The following is an 11257-nucleotide window of genomic DNA, read 5'->3' as shown; positions in this document are numbered from 1 at the left end:
AGGCTCTTGGTTTTGAAACTCCAATTTCACTCCTGTATAGAGAATTTTTATTTTACTTTCAAACTGTGCGGCATAATCAAATGCAAACGCATTCAGTTCCCGATGGTTAGCGCCTGTGCTTTTACTGTTCATAAGTCGCAAGGTGGAACTTTCCCCGACTCTTCCAATTTGTTGACGTTGGATAACGTCTTACGGCAACATACTGGGGTACAATTTCGAAAAACGAAAAACCGCTCGCGTCACGAAAAGTTGTTAGATTTTGACTTTTAATAACTTACTAACGCCCGGATAGATTTTCAAGATTCTTGCACCAATCGATTGGAAATCTTTCGAATCTACTCCAACAATGAAAACTATTGATTATCATGACTAAACTATTGAAAAATTGGGAAATATCGAAGCATGTCTTATTTTTTATAGAAAAGCACATTTTTCTTGTGTATTCCTGACACAGACATCATTGCGCGATATCTTAGCCACTTTCGTCATTCAAAGGGAAACGCCCCTTTCGGTCTTCTTCTTACTTCTCTTTATTATCTCGTGTTCAGTCGAAGCCAACCAAACTCGACTTCACGCGCGCATCAGTCAATCGTTGACCAGCAACCGGAGAAGGACTCATATCGGAATAAAATTTACACGTTCGTCGCTGCTGCTACTGTTTATTCCCAAGCTAAAAGCTGCGGGTTCCGTGTAATTGCTCATCATGGCCCTTGGCATCCAGCTAGCCCATCGAATTCGTGGAGAATGCGTCCAGAAACCTTGATAGTTACCGTCGGAGGAGTGAGCAAACCATCAAATACAAGGATGGACAAGAGAGCACAAAATTACCGACCGCATTTTAATTTAATCGTTTTCGGTGATCTTTTGGTGTGTTTCTGTCTAACAATGGAATGAAAACCCAGTTTGATCGACGGTGACTACCACCAACCGTCCTTTTCAGGACGACAATTTCATTTTAAAAGAGTTGTGAGAATTTTCCACCGTGAAGAGCGACATTACTGATGATTGAATGTGATTGATTCAGATTTTGGTCAGTCATTTGCACGCAACCATAAATGGGAAATAAATTTCCCATTGTGCGCGCGCGGGGCGATCCTCGACAGTGTGTGCATGAGTCGGATAAATTGCGAACGGCACTTGAATGAAGAATTCCTCCCGGTTTGTTTCGCATTTAGAGATGATCGCATAATGCCGTTGTCGCCGTCGCTACCTAAATGATACTAGAGCGATCAGTATCAACTCGTCGAACACAGAGCTAAAACTAATAAGCAACAGCTTTGTTGACGTTTCGATTTGGTAAGACATTGTCGAACGAATGGAAATACGCACACAGAAAAGACTGCTACCGCCGTCCGACCCGAACGACGGGAACCTATGTTAAACTTTGTTTGCCATTTATCTCCGTTGAAAACTAATCATCCGAAACTATAATTGATAACTAAATAAATTATTGAATCAATTGTGGCCCTGAAAAGGGCAGTTGTTTGAAATTGTGCTTCAATGCAATTTCAGCACGTTCGCCACGGATACGACGAGTATCGAAAGGCTTCGGAACCCACTTAAGCAATCAATCTTAGTGGATCATGCGTGAACCTTCAAGCGGAATATTTGTTTGTTGAGCAAAAGTTATCGCTCATGCTTCTTCTTCCATCGACCGGTTGAAGAGTTAATCGAACCAACCAAATAATAACACAAAATGTTCATAATAGGTCAACAATGGCATGCAACAAATAGTGTGAAAATTGATTAGAAGAGCACTTATTTTCGACCTACAAGAATTCTGTGCCAATTTTCGGATTTTCATACAAAGTAGGCCAAAACCGTATCGAAAATCGGTCGAAAGTTAGTGTTGGGTCGAAAATTGGTGCTGTTCTCTCAGAAATCTTTCATAAGTTCGTGACGGTCTCAAGCCAGGAAATAGAAGATACTAATGTTATCCAACGTCACTTTGGCGGTCGTATCTCGGAAACAACCTCTTACTTTTTAAGTTCCATCACGCCAAAGGCAGCAATTCTCTCAAGAGGGTTGACTTGAGGAATGAGCTGCAGCGCTTAGGCAATCATCGATTAGTGACGCTTCGAGACGAACTGCGTGAAATACTGGATCATAGCGGCCAAGCCTGCATATTGATGAGTATCAATGTACAGAGCCTAAATGCTCAATGGATATTGCTACAGACCAAAGCACTGGACCGATTCTATCGATTCTAACGATCGAAGCACCCGAGCTATCAAACATCTAATCTACTGGAGGAGTTTGGCGAACTACAGCTGGAGCCAGAAACCGATCACCCAACCAAGCAACACAAGGAAGCAACGACCAAAAAACAAATTCAATCATCTGGCATTATTCCTGGAACACCAAACAATGGTTCTCGGAACCACAGAACGACAAATGGTTCTTTTCAGGACTACCAAAATGAGTCCAAAAAGAGTATAGTTCTGAAAACTTCATCCGATCAATAACAACACAAAACTAGTACACTTACAAATTCATACACTTGACAAATCAAATTATTAATCATCGTAGTTCTACGTCAACCCCGCGGTAATGTAATAGACATTACCCACCCCAATTTTTTTTTTTTGACAATCTTAGTGAACCGTTAATCAAAGATTGGGAATCATGGCACAAATGCATTTAACCACCGGCAGTATCACCCAAATGAACAATTCTCCGCCGACCGTAACTCACAGTTTTATTACATATGTTTCACGGTGGTTTGGTCTGCAATTGCGTTCGGTTAGCAGAGGTGGTCTCTGGTCTTTTTGGGCGTAATAAGGCCGAAAAAATGAAATAAAACGTAAAATTGTCCATATGAGCGCCCGGTGCTCACTCGGACGTTATTTACGACCATAACACAAGTCCACAAGCATACCTACGCTCGGTTGATGATGATGATGGGTGCAATAACGGACATGCGATGCGTGTACGTGCACAGCTAGAAAAAACGTTGTAAATTTGAGATTATTTTAATTCAGGAATTTTAAGAATCAAAATAAACGTAGACATCAACAGCCAATCTTTTATTTTTTAGTCGATTTTACTGTGAATTTATACGATCATGTAACATTCACGTAGTTTTAAGTTAAAAGTTGAATGAACATTCATTAAATCACATGAAGCTTTTAAAATTCATGAATTTGATTCATTTTTACATTTTTTACACCAGTTTACACAATATTTATATTAATTTTATTTTTTCTGTGTTGTATTGTGACTATTAATGTGCCCGCCAACCTCCCCTGGCATCGAGTTTCGCGCCCACCCAGAGCCACTAATCGCAATTGATCCCCTGATATACGGGAAAAATCGACAAACACAGTCCGGCGAACGCATTTGTTTCGGGCACTGATGCTGCCATGGATGGTCATAATTGGATCTGACAGTTCACGTTTATTACGCTGGATGCGTTGGAAGGAAGGCTGTAAAAATGTGGCTACGGATTTTGATCAATAAAGCAGATAATCATCTTTGACAGCATAATTGACGGGTGTAAATTTTGGGAGGAAAATAAAATGCATGGTTTCGGTTTTTTGTTTTTGCTGAAATAGAACACGATAAGTTGGATAAATAATGCGATTTTATTTTATTTTGATATGGAGCATTCCATATGAAGTGATCACAATCACTCTTATCAAATCGACTATCACGGATTTCAAACAAATTTGTTCAAAATCAGTGATAGTCGATTTGATTAGAGTGATTGTGATCACTTGATGCGAAAACCCCAATAATAATTCAAATAAGACTATCACCGTGATTTGAAACGTGGTAAAACTCAATGATTTTTTTTTTTAAATTCAAACTTGAAATCACGTCGAAACATACTTCCAAAAAGTCAAGTGCGCCACCTGAGTAATTCCAGAACATTGTTCAAAGATAAAGAGTGCTTGTGAAGTGCAAGCCGGTACGGTCGGAACTCGCGAATAAGATTCCGGGTAATTTGTGTCATACTTTATAAAAATAAAACTTATTACGAAAACCCGTGCGATGTCCGCGATCGTGTAAACTTATGCCGATATGATAGAGCTGTTGGTTCAAATAATTTTTAAAATACTTTCAAGGCTCAACATTCATTGAAAACTTGATTTTGTGGGCACTTTTAACCCTCTAATACCCAAATTTTTATTTTCGATCTAAATATCATTTTTAGTTATCTAAAATCGTTCTAAACACGTTTTGGACAATGATTTATTTTTATTCGCAAATCTATGAATTTTGGTTTTTGATTTTTATAATTTTTATTTTTGAACATCCCTATCCTTTTTCATTTTTTCATGAAGCCTCTTCTAGTTACTGATTTTTAGCAATAATAAAAATTCAAGTTTTTACGGTACTTTTAAAAATATTAATTTTTTTATATTTTTCTGGAAATATTTTTATTTTCCGTGTAATTAACGGAAAAACAGGTTTGAAATTATTTTAATACCATCAAGCTCTTCTTCTGTGAATTGTTGATAGTAGAATAATATAAAAGGTATGATTTTTTATACTACACGTCAAATGAACCCCAGGCATTTGTAGCTTATATAAGCATACAAATTTTCAAACAATTTTCAAAAATACAAAAAAGTTTCAAAAGTCATAAAAAACTTTTCTTATATGCGTATTATGAGTCAAGGTTTAAGCCAAAAATAAAATCATTTTAATTTCCGAGCCACGAAAAAATATACAAAATTCCAAAGTGTACCCCGTCTAAAGGCGGGGTTGGGTATTAGAGGGTTAAACCAAGAATCTGAACAAAACTCTACACTCCTCAAACCCCCAATTCTCTTAGAAATTGTCCAGATATTGTATCGCAGATTTTTTTAAAGGATCACTTTCTAGTATAAGCTTGAGAAAACTAACGGAAATACCTCCAGTAATTTCTAATTTGTTTGTTTTAATCATTAGGGGAACATGGTCCAATTCGGACCTAGGAACAGTTTTTTTGCCATATCTTTTCAGTATGATGAACGACATGAAAAGTTTTATGTTTACGTAAACGCCTGATTCAGCGCGCTCACTTTTCTCTCAGAGAGTTTTGGGATATCTTTTACCGGGACATTACTAGACATGTTTGAACAAAATGCTCCAAAAGGTCCGAATTGGACCAACCCTGTTCCAATTCGGACCCGCCATGTTCTAATTCGGGCTACCTTAAGTTTTAACGTTTATGCTATGGTAGTTATAAAATATAACTCTGATTTGTTTGGAATTAAAGCTTATTGAATTTCTTCTGTAAGCTCAAGCATAAAAAATAAACCCAATTGGTGAAAAAATTTAATTTCATTCGAGTCAGATTTAGCTCAAGTAAAATGTGAATTTCTTAAAAAAAACGAGGGTTAAATCCAAAACTGGTTCAAATCTAAGTAAAGTTTACTCTTTTTACTTCAATTTCAAACGGACAATCATATATGGAAGATATCGCGAAAAAGAATTTACATATTTTGGAGCTTTTTGTCATTTTGACAAAATACAATACAAAAGTCTTGAATACAGTAAAATTTCAACACATTTAAACTTTGCATTAAAATATCGAGTTAAAAAGGTGAACTAAAAATGTTCTCAGCAATCGTAAATGTCTTTTTGTATCGTATTGTCAAACTATTTTGGGAAGCCGTATCCAAAATAGGCTGGAGATGCTTTTCAAGTAGCTGGATTATTGATTCCTTTATTTTTTGGTGGTCTACCGTATTTCTTAGATTGTTTCGAAGATTTTTTCTTGACCGCACCAGAAACAAAGACATCATCGATCAATATTACAATTTTTGTGATTTTCTACCAAGCCGGGAAGACTTTCACGGGGTGGAGCTCTTGGAATAGACTGATTGCTCGTTAAAAATCAAGAGATCCCTTTTGAACCATATCAAAAGGTCCGGATTAGACCAACACACATTTTGTGGTTTTCGAACTAGTTGAGCACAAACAGTGCATAGATATATCAAAGCCATATGATCAGATGAAAGTTTTGGCTTGGAGGATTCGATTATAAAATAACACAGAAACATTGGAGATTTATGGTCACTTACAGAAGCTTGCAAAAATTGCTAACCGACAGCACACCAGAGCACTTCAAAACAACAAACTATTATAAAAGTCAAACGAATTAACTGAAAGGCGGTAAATTTATTGAGTTAGATCCAAGCCAGACGGTGGGTAGAACAACGGTACTCACGATCTCTACAGTTACGCCAGTATTGAGAAATGCTTGGTGGTCCGAATTAGAACAGGGTCCGAATTGGACCAGATTCCCCTAATCTATTAATTTTTACGTGGATTACTCTTAAAAAATTTCAATTCTCCCAGATTTCTCCATTTATTATAACTGCCATGTATAGAGGTGATTCCTATATTATAAACTCCCAAATAAACTCGACCAGAAAATCCTTGTTAAATTGTTCCAACAATATCTCTAGGAATTTTTACTCTTGCAGTTCTTCCAAATTGATCTCGATCAATTTCTCATTATACTTAATGGATTCTTTAAATCGTCATTTAATTTAATACTCTAGCAAATGTCATAGCAATCATTTCGGTAATTCCCCCTTTCTTCGTCCTTTTCTTTTTAAAATTGTCGACTGGTGGTATGTAAAGTATGGTGCGTACCAGCAATTTAGAGAAAAACGTACTGAATGTTTATTGCAGATAAAGAAACTAGTGTATTTATTCCAGTTTTGTTCTCTTCATGGGACATATTTGTCACCCAAATCTACTTAAACTAAAGTTTAACAGTAATATAATAAAAATATTTCAAGCTCGATGGGTCATAAAGCCCCCTTATCTTCTTGACAAATTGAATGGAGTTGTCAAAAGTACACAAAACTCTACGGGTATGTATACCAAAATTATCACTACACAAAAAAATTTCGCGGAATATTCATAAAAAAACCGTTTCGTTTAAAAACATTTTGTGAGAGTTCGAGTTTCGTTGCGGTTTTACGGAATATTTCAATTATTTGTTTCGTTTCGCCACAAACGGCGCTGAAAATTCCGCATATCGTTTCGTTCCGTATTGCCTTGGAAAATACTTATATCACATACCCTTATTTACGTCAATGTCATTCAGTCATAACTTGAATTTTGTTTGAAGTATTTTTAACTATTTATAAGAGTGTACGTTTTAATAATTTAATATTTAATTTATTAATAATTTCAATAATTTGTTTAATTGTTTAATTCAACATTTTGTAATCCATCAGCAACCCAGCTTAATTTTTTTTTATAAATTTTGACAAATTTTGAGTTAATTTTTTGTTTAATACTACTCAAAAACGCACGAAATATTTCAATTTTTGCCGTTCAAAAGTTCTCTATTTTGAGGATCGTTTAAATGAGAGTTTTCCATTAATATCTATGAAAATTTGTAACGCCCAACTGCCTTAGACGTCCTTTTAGTGGTTTGAAGATTTCAATTGACACTTTGACTTCTCTATTTATGATTTACTTGAGCTATCCGGAATTTGAATGAAAGTGTCCGGAAGACGAGACAAAAGTAAGAAAGCGTTCCGAATAAGAATCATGAAAAGTCCACACATTCCTATTTATTTAAAATAATTCATGTTGCGGAATCCAAATCTTCACTCACCATTCGAAAACTAAGTATTTTGAAGGCAGAATGAATTATTTTATATGCTTTTTGATAAGCTATACTTCACGTAGGCCTTAAGTGTCCGTAATATGAACCAAAACGGTATGCATGCATAAACATCCAAGAGATCGTTGATTATGCTTGTAGGTAAAAAGCATCGCACTTAAAGCAGTTCATGAAATATTGTTAGCAATTGGTCGACTTCAAACTGAATGGTTTACGTTTTAAAGACTTCTCGAATATGAACTTTATTCAAGGATAAAATTTACAGTTTCTCCTGGATTTGAATCTCAGGGGACTGGAAAATGAAATGAATATTCAAAGACATGGAAATAAAGCAAATTTGATATAGGGTAGATGTACCAATAATGGAGGTACTAAGCGCGATTGAACTTCATTTAACCACTTTAATTCAAGAAGCGCAATTAATGCACATGTTGATGTTGTAACGGGAAGTAACGGCCATTGACTTAATGAGAAAAATGATTTCATCGTAGTAATCCACGGCATGTCAGTGAAAAATAATACCTCCACTATTGGTACACTGTTCCATTAGTTGCGGTATATTTTTAATTTGTGTTCCTATAGTTGCGGTATCCGTTGTTTTCTTATGGGATCCTCCACTAAAGGAACACTTTACCGCAACTATTGGTACAAGCAAGAACAGTTTTAGCAAATTTAGTGAGTTTTCATCAGTTTTCAAGCAATTTGGGCGCTCTTTTCAACTATTCCGTGTATCAACAAGCCAATACGTCGATTGGCAGTGTAGGTTCTGTGGCTAATGGAATAAAATCAGTGAAAACGGCACTACCGCAACTATAGGAACACCCACAACTAAGGGAACACTTACCCTAGTTTTTTTTTTGACATTGTGCGCATTTAATATATAATGTTTCTTGTTTTTCATGTTTGCAGGGCTTTAATTCCATATTAAGCTGAATAATAGCAAACAAACTCATGAATATATCTTCTGCTATCCGTCGGATTCAATTTCTCTCTTCAGCAAATTTCTTTATTATGGTTTGAAGAACGAGTTTTTACTATGGAATAATAAGTTTGTACTTACATTACAATGCTAGCGTGTTTGGAACATATCTCGAAATTTCTCCATAGTAATTTCCATATAAACCTACATTGTCTTTGAGCCACCTTTAAATCACCACCTAGAAAGCTGAAAATTTCACAGAACACTATTTTTATGGTAAGGATGGTAAGAAAAATATTGGAGATTGGATTTTCAAACATTTTTAAAATTTGAGAATTTGAATTTATGATCATATGTTTAACTCATATGTGCCATAATTGAATCAATTTTATCAGGCACCAGAATAAGAACCAACTGAAATCTTATGCTGAAATTGTGACTGTTACATTGAACAGAATCCATGAACAACTTTCCAAGTCTAATTATGTTATAAAATACAGTTGTGTTAAGAATAATAGTAGTGAAAGCCGATTTTCATACAAAATGCTCAACTTTGGCATGTTGTAACTTTGTTTCCATATTAGCAATCGGCATGAAATTTTGGAAGGGAACTACAAATATACTCAATTTTATTATCTCATGATATAAAAATTTTAACACTACCGGCTAAAAAGTTAAGCACCAGGTGAAATTGCTCAAAATAATAGTAGTTTTAATTATTTAAATATCTGCTGTATTTTGAGTTTATGAATTTTTCTTTATTCATCGTTCCAACTATTTCCACCCAAGCTATAAATGTATAAACAAGCCAATTATTTATAAAATTGTTGCTGAACAAAAAATTACAAAAGAAAAACTACTATTATTTTGAGCGATTTCACATGGTGCTTAACTTTTCAGTCGGTAGTGTGAATTTTTTCATATTTTGTGATAATGAAATTCAGTATATTTGTAGTTCACTGCCAAAATTTCATGCCGATTGCTTATAAGCAAACAAAGTTACAGCACGCCAAAGTTGAGCATTTTGTATGAAAATCGGCTTTCACTACTATTATTCTGAACACAACTGTAGATCTCTCTAAAGATTTGCATTGAATAATCTTTCTTGGCAAAACATATCGTCGAAAAGACTTACTTTTTATTAATAACTGTTTGATTATGAAAATCAACAAATAAACATTGAAATTTAATTAGTGATTTAATGAAAACATTGGTTTGAATGATATGCAAAGTAAATTGTACGAGATTTTTTTATTAGATTTGGATGCTCAATTATTTAACGAGGTTTCTAGGAAATATAAAAAATCTTGGGAAATACGGGAATTCCAGGAGACAAAAAGCTGTTTCAAGGAAAAAAGAGCTATTTCCTCGAAAAAGACTGTTTCGCGGGGAACGGGAATCCAGGAAATTCGATTTTCTGGGAAATCTATCTCGGGATTAGAGTTCCTATTGAAGGACATTCGTGAGATCACTGGTTACGATGTTCTATTTTAATAGAGTTCTTGCATAACTACAACGTCGTTGGACTTAAAAATGGGTAGATATTTGGCCATAATCCATAATCATAAACCTTGTAAAGATCATGAGTTTCGCTTGTTGATCTGAAGGCTTTTACTTTTTTTTTTTTGAGGACACCGACACGTTAATTTACGTTACTTAAAGCTGTTCAACAATAATTCTAAAGTGTATTCGGAATCAAGACATGGTTTCACATAATGATATGAGCTCACATGAGTGTATTTCTTCAAGAGATCAATGATTATATTCGTGGATCTGAAGTCCTGTTTTCAAAGAAATTCATGGATAACTCTAGATAGCCGTTAGACCCAAAACTTCGTACTTTATGTTTGTTTAAGTCTGCTTGAGTATATACCTTATTCAAAAACTTCAGAGGGATAGCTGGTTACCGCCCATAGAACCGGCCTTTCCTCGTGTATGGATAATCGCTATTAATAGTTGAACTTGAGCCTTGAGAGGGCATATTTTGATGAGCTTCTCTGAGTTTGAACCTTATCCATTGATGGCCGAAAGGTTACTGGTTACAAGTGTAGATCTGTGGGCATTAATTTAAATGAGTACTTGGATAACCATAGAACGGCATTAACAAAATAGATAACATTTATTTGATACTGCGTACATAAGTATCGATGGTGGTAGTATAGCTCCCGATGATCATTAATTACTTTCATTATGCTATACTTCAAGAAATTCGTGAGTTGAAGAAGACAAACCTCTTAGCACAAGTTTCTACGTTCAGATATTCCAAAAGGATAATAAATATATGCTAAACGAACAGTACATAGCTCAAATTAGTATAAGCATTAACATTAACCCTTCAGTAGTCGAGCGGTTTTCCACCGTCTGAACTACCATGCTAATGCTGAGTGCGGTAAACGAGGTTTTTTCACCACTGTTGTACAAAATACAACAGCGCGACGACTGAAGTGTTAAGCAATTCGCTCCTGAAGTTCTGAACCGATGTATGAGGATTGCCTCCTCCCCGTCCGTTACCGAAGTAAAAGATTTGGGAAAAACCATTGACTCTTAAACATGATTAACGCATTCTCCAACAATCGAGAGCTGTCCTGGCCACGTCCGTGTCAATGCTGAGGAATGGGAAGGAATGATTTATTTAACACCTACCTTAAGAATCATGTAGAGAACTCTACGACCTCTCTTAGGATGAACAACGCATAGCTCAAATACATTCAAATTCTATTTACGTAATAATTTATTTATTAGCTCAACATCTTTGGCGA

The sequence above is a fragment of the Aedes aegypti genome, chromosome 3, assembly GCF_002204515.2.
Source record: "Aedes aegypti strain LVP_AGWG chromosome 3, AaegL5.0 Primary Assembly, whole genome shotgun sequence".
NCBI lineage: Eukaryota > Metazoa > Arthropoda > Insecta > Diptera > Culicidae > Aedes > Aedes aegypti.
The sequence above is the reverse complement of the archived record's forward strand: the minus strand, read 5'-3'. Positions refer to the sequence as shown.